We start from the raw sequence: 10,568 nt of genomic DNA, 5'->3' as shown, positions 1-10,568 counted from the left end.
GGTCATGTTTCTTCTGCATATGCTCATGTGCTGGGAGTTAAGTGAATATTGTTTGGTAAACTGATATTTTGGAAGGGACCAATAACCAAAACACCTTTGTGGTGGGTTTTCAGTACTGTGTTCCTGTGTGGAATGCTGCCTGCCTTCATGATCACATCAAACTTTTTTTCCCTTCAGAGTTTAAAATTCAGAAAACTTCACATGCTTATTCAGGTAGCTGATGAATATAATTTTTGGGTTTGCAATTCTCAACTAAATTATCTATAAAGCTATAATTCTACTATATGTTTGAAATAGGCTGAGCCATTTTCAAACATATTTCTCAAACTTGAAAACTTGATTGTGGACACCTTTTTGTGGGAAAGATATTTGATGTTAAGTAGGAAACTACAGATATATGAAAAAAAAGTTGCAATCTAATAGCAAGGGGCATCTCCCCCCATAAAAGACCAAAAAAACCACCCCAAAACCAAATAAAAAGCAAACAACCAACCCAAAAAACCCACCCCAACCCCAAAACTACAAGAAAATGAAAACATTAATTGATTTTTTTTAAAGTCTGGAGACCTTTAACTCCTCTGCAATGTGAAAAGGACAAATTGAATATTCATGAATGAAGAAAGACTTTGTGGTGCTGCATTTTAAGTCTTAATAGCACACTTTTAGTGCCTGCTGTCTCATTCCATGTCTCATTCTGATGTTGAGATCTGACAAGCAGCCTGAGGCTGTGACCATTTCTCTTATTTGGGTACCAGATCCCAAAACACGTGTGACATTGTTCTTTTTGCTCTGCACTTGCCCATTTTAAGGCACTGAGTGCAAGGGGGTGTCTGTGGTGTGCTTACGGTGCTGCCTGGTGTGCATGAGGAGCGTGTTGTTCCACACATGACCAGGAGGAAGTGCGCCGTGTGCCCACCCTTGTAAGTCCACTTCAGCTGCTGTTCATCAAGGTTTTACCTGGCAGTATGTTTCAGAGCAGCTTGTAATAGAATGAGGGGGGGGTAGAAGTCTCAATAATCTCTGCAGGTATCATTCTTTTTTTATTTTGTCTGCTTGTCCTTGAAGTGGCAGTGAGAGCAGTTCCGGTTGTTCTTGAAGGCTGAGACTGGCAGGTGGGGCGTGGTTTGAGCTGCACCAAGTAAGACAAGGATGGGAAAAGTGACAGCGTGTGTGTCATTGAAAACCATCAGGCTTGGGCATTTCTGGAGAAAGATCTGATTAATTGTATTATCAGAGTCAGTGCCAATTTGGCTTATAGTCTGAACAATTCTCTCAGCCTTTCCTTGTAGAAGAGGTGCTGCATCCCTGTGATAATTTTGTTGATCCTTTGCATTTTGGAGTATGAGTTCATTTTAAGGTAGCTGTCTGGACTGATCTTATTAATTTTATTAATGCTGTGAAAAGTGCAAATCTATTAACCCATCTTGTTAATGGAGGAAAAGCTGCTAGGCAGCATTGGTGCAGAGAAGAACCAGTATTGTACTTGAAGAACTTGGGTGCTGGGACTTCATGCAACAGCATCATGATTTATAAACATGTATGGATTAAGGTCAGCCAGCATAGATCCACCCAGCCCACCGCGGCTCAAGGCCAGGGGCAGCCTTGGCACAAATGGAGGGTGATGTGTGACCACGTTCAGTGTGGGATCCTGCAGAGCCAGCACTGGGTTCGGGACTCTGATGTTGAGAAGGATCAAGTGTGATTGGGGCAGGAAGCCGTTTTTGGGTTGAACTTCAGCTGAGGGAAGTGTGTGAGGTGGCTGTTCAGGTACAAAGGGGCTGCCACCCACCAGCGCAGCCCAGGGCTGGGCAGTCTCTCTAGGACCCTGCCAGGTTCTGCAAAAAGGTGTGTCCTGGGAGCAGACCAAAAGTCCAGCTAACAAGGGTGGGACTCCTGCTGGGTCAGAGTGTGGAATGGCATTTGGAAGCTGAGAGGCAGCTCCCTGTTAAACACTGCACCAAGGAAGGCTGCTGTAGGTGAATTCCAGAACACCTCTCTGTGAGCACAGTGGCCATCCCTCCCAATCTGCAGTTTCTGTGTAAAGCCTGGGTTTTGCTGAACATGGCTTTGACCAGGTCCCTGCATGGGTGAGGAGTTTGAAGAGGACCTGGGGTCCATGGGTGCTGTGGGAGTGGGGATTGGTCTCCAGAGGCCCTGTGAGCATGAGCCCAAGCTGGTGCTGCTGCACCAAAGGCACTGGGGCTGGCAGGCCCAAGGAGTCTTGGACAGAGCAAAAGGTCCCTCTCACAAGTGACACTTCTGCCACTGGATTCTTCAGATGCCGTTTTTGTTCTTTAATACATTAATTAGAAAGCTTGCTCTGGAGGCTTTCTAATAAAAATTGTTCAATTAAGAAATAAAATACCAAATATTTATACAATATTTTAAGAATAATACAGATATTCAAAAAAATGCACAGTGTTCTGAATGCTTTCATTTTGGAGAGGAGGAGGGAACCAGAACAGCAACAACAGCAGCAATAAAGACCTCTTAATCATGCGAGACTCTTGGGGAAACAGCTTAGCAAAATTAAAAAAAAAAAATGACATTTTCTCAGCGCAAGCTGCTTCCTACTGTTTCTGTTGCCCTAAGGCACACGTTTCTCTGGGGCGGTGTGGTCAACTGCCATAGAAATACCCCAAAATCTTGGCAAAAACCTTGAAATACCCCAAAATCCGCAATTTGTGTATCTTTTCTGTCTACTTTGGGACTAGCTGGAGGAAAAATTAACTGACAGGTTTCTGTTACTTGCATAAAACTCTTGCTTTGTACTACTCTGTGGTTGAGCATTGTTAGATCTGGTTGTGTTTTTGCTGGAGTCTTTGTATCGTGCTGAGAAACACAGATTTCTTTGGCAAATCTGAAGCCTTAAAACCTTTAAATACAGTGACATTACTATTAGAAGATGTTTAGCCGGTGGGGCCAGTTCCTCTTCCCTCTCTGTGGGTGGACGGATGTGGGTTTTTAAGGATATAGGAGGGCAAAAATCTAAACAGGTAGTTTTACACAAAGAAATTCACAAACCTTATAAGCAGACCCAAACAAGGGCAGAGGCATAAGTTGTGCTTGGAAATACTGTGTTGATGAGAAGTCCTGAGAAGGGTGATAAACCCTGCAAGAGGGAATTACTTGTTTTTTCCTTTTATTTTTGTTTGTTTGTTTTGATTTGTTTTGTTTGTTTGGGTTTTTCCTCCTTTCATCCATACTGCTAATTAAAAGTATGTGGTTTTCTTGTTCTGCTTTGTATAAAGCAAAATATTTTAATTTTCTTATTCTGCTTTGTATAATAAGTCAGCTGCAAGGGAGAAGCAGAGCATTGTCAGGCATCCAATCAAGGCTCAGCCCAGAGGCCTCAATTTACCTCCTTTTTCTTTTCTATGGAGATAATATACATTGTACCCAGGTGGTCACACATCAAGCAAACCAATGTGGCACTAATTGGAGAGCAGGGCACTGTGCCCTCACGGACATTGTTGGGGGCAGGATGGTCATGTGGTGAGCTGGGGCTGGGTCCAGTTCTTGTCCTGGACTCCTCACTGGTTTTCCCAGTCCTCCCCTTGTGGTGGCCCCCAATGCCAGATTTAAAATGGTGCTGACATCTGCTGGTTGTTGTTCAGATAATAATGCAAACATTTGCTTTTCCCTCCTCTTCTGAATTAAGACAGTGCTGAATTTACTGTTACTTACTATAATTTTAGATCCGCATGAGAGTTCTTTGAACAAGCAGGGTTTTCTTAAAAACAAATCTTCAAAATATTCACTTCTTTGTTAACAAGCACTGAAACCTTGAGAGTGTGTCTGTGTGCCTGTGTCTGATTCACCCCTGAAGTACACAGTTAAATGAACTCCTTGTATTGCTAGTGACAAAAATTATGGTTGTGGATTTGACTCATTTCCTTGCCAAAAATTTCATACATCCATACATGTCCTTGATGTCAGATATGCTTCTCAACTGGAAAATTACATTCTTGAGGCAGCCCTGAGTAGGTTTTGGTAGGTATCTGCAGGAGGAAATAAATTTACATAAAGCAAGAGAGCCTTAAGCCTGTGCAGATTTGATCTTCTTGAGGTTGAAGAGGCACAGAAAATAGAACTGAAGTTGCAGGAAAGTGTTAGCTTTAAACAAAAACAATTGAAAAATAAAAATCCCAAGGTGGCTGCATTCCTTCTAAATCAAAAGCAGTTGAAATGTAATTCCCCATGTGCTGTGATGCCACCTACGGGATTTCTGTGGGGAACGCAACCCTGGCCACAGCGTTTAGATTTTTAATCTTAGGGTTGAAGGTTTATTTTAAAACCACAAGAGCATGATGTCCTCCTGAGTCTGTCAAAACAAATGTTTCCCACTCTGTAGTTAGCTATTTCTGTATTGAATTTCAGGAAAGTTGAATTCCTTCTCAGAAACTTTGGTGCATTGCTGTCAGCAATTACAGACCTGAGCCCAACACCTCATATACTTCCTGCCCACAGAGGCAATTCTAAAATGCTTAGCGCATACTAGATCTGCCTTGTAAAAAAACCATCAGAGTAATACAATCTATGAAAAATCTTGTGAGTTTCTGCAGACATCACAGCAGTGATTTTGAACCTGTGAAATTCATACGTGTTTTGGAGAGCAGAGGATTTTTGTGTTAAAAGATTAGCATTTGGGAGCCATAATTAAATGCAAACTTCAAAAAATAGATCTGTAATACTAGTCCTAAACTGCAGACATGTGACCTGAATGTTAAACATTCAAAATAGAAGCATCTGGGTTATGGCTGTGAGTCTTTTACTAACCTGTGTATTTTGGGCAAGACCTTTCATTCCACAACAGAGAAAAGGCTGTAATATATGAGCGAAGATACATACTCTTCAAGAATAAGTAGTAATGGAATGCATTTTCAACTCACTTGATTCTTTCCAGACACAGAACTGTTGTCACTAAATTGTGGGTTGAATTGGCCAAGTAGAACACAGAGCTGTCATTCAAGCCAGGCGGCTGCTGGATGTTGAGTAACCACTTTTATCCCAATTGGGAAGGACTGAACAAATTCAACCCTCTTGCTCAAGTGAGTCCTGGTTTTTTCCAAGTACCTGCCTGGGGGATGCAGTCCAGTGCTGTGGGATGGCTGCAGGTGGGTTGGATACACAAAGGAAAACATTTCAAAGTTATTTCATATTTATTATGAGTAGGTGTAAGAAGATTTTTTTTTTTTCTCAGTGAGAACAAGCAGGCATTGAAATAATTTTTTCAGGGCAGAAAGTTGTGGATTCCCCAACACTGGACACTTTTAAGGTTGAGCTGGACTGGGTTATGGGCCATCTTTACACTGTGCTTTTGCCAGGTAAGGTTGGACCAGATGATGCCTGAGATTTCTTCCAGCCTGGTATTCTGTGATTCTGTGATTACGTGTTGGAATGCAGTGGAACTGTTGATCTAGAATTAACTTGCAGAGAGAAAATACCTCATGGAATTCAAATCCAAACACTGGAAATGACCACATTTTAAATATGCAAGGTAAGCGAGGAGACCAGCAAAGTGGTTAGCATGTATGGTGGTGCTTTTCAGCTATGCCCAGAGCCATGTCCCATCATGTGTTGACTATCTTCAAGGATGGAAAATACCTTTGTCCTCTCTGGGCAACCTGTGCTAACCTCTGTTTTAACCAATCTCATAGTATAAGTGATGTTCAGGTGAAGTTTGAGGTTTCTCATTTGTGTCCACTGCCTCTTGTCCTGCCAGCAGGGTCTGCTTTTCCTAACACTTCTAGATAATTAATGAGGTCTTGGAAAATGACATCTGCCAATAACATAGTGAAAAGTCTCCTGCAGCAGGCAGTAAAAATGTATCAAAGATTAGCAGCAGCTGCACAGCCATTTACTATAAATAAATGTTCCTGCTGTGTTCTGGTAGGAAGCTTCTCTGCTGTTAAAAATAAGAGCATCAAAGGATGGCACAGTTGCTACATCCACGCTGCCAATGCCTTTTTCTTCACCTGGAACAGTTCATGGCTAATGGACAGCACTGGTGTACACAGGAAACGGGTGAACTATTCAGTTTGGGAAACTTGGGACTGAGAACAAGGACTGAAAAAATTTTATTGCGGAGTGTGGTGCAATTATGTTAACAGTAATGTGCTTATAATTGCGTGTATTTGTTATTTATTTACTCATTGAGTGTGAGTGTGCTGCTTCTGAGTACGTAACAGAAAATGAACACAAGGTGTGATGGATCATGGGTCATGAATCACAGCAAGAAGGGCCACAGTAATGGTTAACAGTCTGTGTTTCTGTACCACGCACGCCCTTGATGCAGCAACAATGATGTGAAAAGTTCAAAGAGCATTTCCAAGGCTGGCCCTTGGTCACGCCTATGTTTGCCTCTGAAGTTTTTTAAACAGTTGCCAAGAGAAACTTCTCCACATGAACAGAACAGATGCTGTTACCGGATTGTAATCAAGCCTTTGCATATTTTTGAGTGTGCTTAAACTTGACTAAAAAGCCTCTCAGAATAATGAAATGCATCTCAGTTCCACATATCACTGTTTTACAATCTGGACTGTGTTAGCTGCTTTGCCATCACAACTGACTGACCTGGGACGTGGGTAACTCAGCTCTCCTCCACAGGCCGTGACTTCACTTGCTCTGTTCCTAAGCTGTGGTCACTGACCAGCACTGCCTGGCTATGCCATCTCTCAGAGCAGGGAAGTCTGTGTTGAGGTTGTTTGCAATGGTACATTCTTATTGCATCACGTATGGATGCAAATAATAGCTTCCATCTCTCTTTTCTGCTGGTCTCTATGATGAGCATTCTGTTACATGGTTTCATTCCTTTGATTCTTTCTGCCTGTACAGTTTCTCCTGTTGAAGCTTAAAGCCAGAAGGGCAAATAAGATAGATTTTTTTTTTTTTCTACTTTAGAAATGTGTATTTGTATTTCTCGAATCTCCTTTGACTCATCTGGGCCTTGAGTGAGGTCTTAAAGCTGTGGTTCAGGGACACAGTAAATCCTGCACTATGGATGTGAGCAGCACTTCAGAAAGTACTGCAGCCATGAGATGCTGATCCAGAGTTTACATTGCCACTTCAAGCCTGTTAAAGAAGCAAAATGCACAACCTGCCATGTTCTGCACATGCACAGGGAATGTGTGTGTGTGACAGCATTTGTTTTCCAGCATGGAAGCTGGACAGGCTGCTTGTATCTTGGTTTCTGGCTCAGGCGTGTCCCTGCTTCTGATCTGGATGAAGCTGGTGGTGCCCACAGCCACTGATAATGACAACACAGCCACAGCCTTGCTGACAGCAGCTCAGGTGCTGAATGGAGTTAATGGCTGCAAATATTTAAACTTACCTTGTTATGCCAGAAGCCCCAAATGTGATGCAGTGGTCGGGGCTGATGGCTGCTCCTGACTGATGTCAGCAATTCCAATTGGAAGCTGCTCTTACTGCCCTGAGCAGGAGGGACCAGAGTGAAAACATCAGAGGAAAATGAACTACTGCAGCTGAATGCACCTGAGAATGAAACCATCCCAGGGTTATCTTATAGCCAGACAACGTCGTGTATAAATTAGGTAATAAGTCAGTGTGATCCTGTATCTTTGCACCATTTGTACTTGAAATTCAAACTTAAAAGTATTAACCCCTCATTTTTTGGTTCTTTATCAAGATAATTTGCTAAATTCTGTAAATAGCCAAATGTGCTCTTCCTGAAGAGGCTGATATGGAACATGATACAGAGTACTGTGATATAAATATAATTATATGCATTTTTGTATGTATATTTGTGTGTATATGAGCATATATGTTCATATGAATATATCTTTATATTTACCAAATGCTGCTCCTGCTGCTACAGCTTAAAACATGGCTAAAAAGTAAATTTATACACCAAGCAGTAGTAACAACCCATCCACTTCTTCCACTATCAGCAAACAGTGCAGAACACCAAGCTGAAGAGAAGGCTTTAATTTGAAACCTGCCAAATTAGCACTGGTGAGAACTTCTGTTCTGCTGTGTATCGTAATCCACTGATTGAATCATTTAATCCCTAGGACTGTTCAGCAGTGCTGCGGAGGAATGCTGGCTTAGAGGTAGAGTCAGAACTGGATAAAACAGGTTGAAGACCTTTGTATATATTGCAGTTCATGGTGAGAGCTGAGCACAAAGAGGCAAATTGAGAAACCTTGCCAAGCACAACATAAGGCATTTGCAAAACACAGGGGTGGCTCTTTACAGCAAGAAGCTATGGAATTATGAAGGAGTGTCAGAATTACAGAGGCATCAACACCCTTTGGCTCAGGTTACTCTCGTTACTGGAACTGGCCAAATGAAACAGAATCCAGCTTTGAGGAAAGTAAATCAGAAAATACTCTGGGGGAAAAATAGATTTATTCTGTTTTAAGAAAGGACTGAGATCTAATAATTCTGTTAACTCTATTAATCTGTTAATACAAGTTTGAAAGTCATTTACAGGTTCACAGATCTGTTATATATATACAGCTATACATATAATCAGAATTGTTCTCATATGTATGATAATCTAATGAAAAATTTAAGGTTAATAACCTTTCTTTATGTAAGTAATGATAGGGTTACTGCACTATTTCAGGAACTATTGCATCTTCAGGGAAGGCTGTCCTTTATTTTTTATTTTCCTTTATGTCCTAGGAACTGAAAGGCAAAAAACCCTCACAACTTTTACAAGAGCTTTTACTTAGATATTTCACTGTTGCCTCAGAAGATCATCTGGTCAAACCTTTTGGTTCATTTAGCACCATGTCCAGTTGTGTCTTGTAAACTTCCAGTTGGGGGGACTCCACCATGTCCCTGGAGAGTGTATTCCAGGGATTTGTTGTTATCACTGCAGAAAAAGGTCTTATATTGAGATGAAATGCTCCCAGGTTTTTTCCATCAAGCAGTGCATGCACAAAGTCCATTACAATTAAGAAAGGTTTTAGGCAATTGATGTTTCCCCAGTTTTTAAAGTAAGCACCTTTGCTTTCAATATTGGTTGGACACAATTTGACTTCCATAATGCAAATATTGGTAGCATTGAATTTATATGGAACTGTAGCTTTAAATATAACTGAAACATGCACCTTCATGGTGTTAATTAACAAAAGCTGATGTCCATCAGCATATCCTTTTGACTGTAGTTGTAATAACTTGAGACAAACCAACCTGCTAGGGCTTGGAAACATTTTTCTCACAGAGGTTTTGTTTGTTTATGCACTAAGACACTCTTTGGCTTATGCAACGGGCTCTGCAGAAGTTTGCAGCCCAGAGAAGGCTGGGAGAGAGCACAAAACAAGCATATGGGAGGCAGGGTGCCTTAGCAGTGGTGCAGCCTCTCTTAGGAGGTGACAGAATTACCTGCAGTTGTCACCTTCATTGCTGACCCACAGGGAGCAGCTGGAGCCACTGTCTCACTGTATAAAAGCACCAGTTCAAAGAACATGCAGGAAATTGCAATCGGGTCTTGCACAACCCTGGCAGAGAAATCTTTTTTCCCCTAATTGTTACTTCTCGGGATTTACTTGACTGTAGGGTCACCTTACAGTCCAGACTTCAAATATGAAACAGGCCACAGTCTCACAGAGCATTCATGTATTTGCTCGTGTAAATGCTCCCAGGGCTTCCTTGGACTAGAGGTGGTGGGGAAAAGTTGTGAAATATCCTTTGTTATGTGTAAAAGGAAGAGCTGGAGAAGTGTCACAATCTCAGTAGAGATGTATAAATAACATTTATCCTTTGAACTGAGAGACACATGTGCAAATGTCCAAGTGATGACAGTGGGTAAAGCACCATAAAAGCAGAGCAAGGGAGAGGAGCGGGGCTGAAGATGACACTGCAGTTCCAGGTGTGACTTTGTGCCTGCTCACAACTGACTGTCCCTCACCTCCAAAATTCAGATGCCAGCTCCTGCTGGACTCAGAACTCAGCCAGAAATCTCTTGCTTTTACTTGCTCTGGTATTTGTCCCTGTGGCCGATCCTCTCCTGGGGATGTACAAAGTGGCACCTCTGGCATCTCCGCTTCCTGCTGGGAAGCCAAACTAGGCCAACTGCTAGAGGACGGTGACAGCTCTCTGGAGCCAGTTATTGCCATTGCTGGTTTTCAGCAGAGGAGCACATAATGTTTTGTGTTTCATCTGGGTCCTGTTATAAAAGCAACAAACAGGCTTGTGCTGCTTTGAAGTGCCCTTGTGCTGTCTCCATTCCTTTTAAGTGAACCCAGATTTCCACAGAGATGGGGACAGAAGATCATTAGCACCTTTATGGAAAACTCCTCTGAAACCTGCGTCAGATTTGTCCCCCCTCAGGTTCAAATTTCCTAAACTGCAATTAAGACTGGGCTTGGTTTCTTCTACTTTTTAACCCAGTTCAACTGAATTCAAAACCCATGAGTAAGCAGTTTCTTCATTCTTTTGAGGTAGTCCAAGGTCTTGAGAAAATCTAGGAAATACTTAAGTGCTTTTGTTCATCCAGAAAAAAGAGCATAAACCCTGTACAGTCTGAATACTGGACTTCCACTTCAGAATTTTGGATTCTGTGAAACCTCATTGGTTCTGTACATATTTAACCTCAC

The sequence above is a fragment of the Passer domesticus genome, chromosome 1, assembly GCF_036417665.1.
Source record: "Passer domesticus isolate bPasDom1 chromosome 1, bPasDom1.hap1, whole genome shotgun sequence".
Classification (NCBI taxonomy): Eukaryota; Metazoa; Chordata; class Aves; order Passeriformes; family Passeridae; genus Passer; species Passer domesticus.
Note: the sequence above shows the minus strand (reverse complement) of the source record.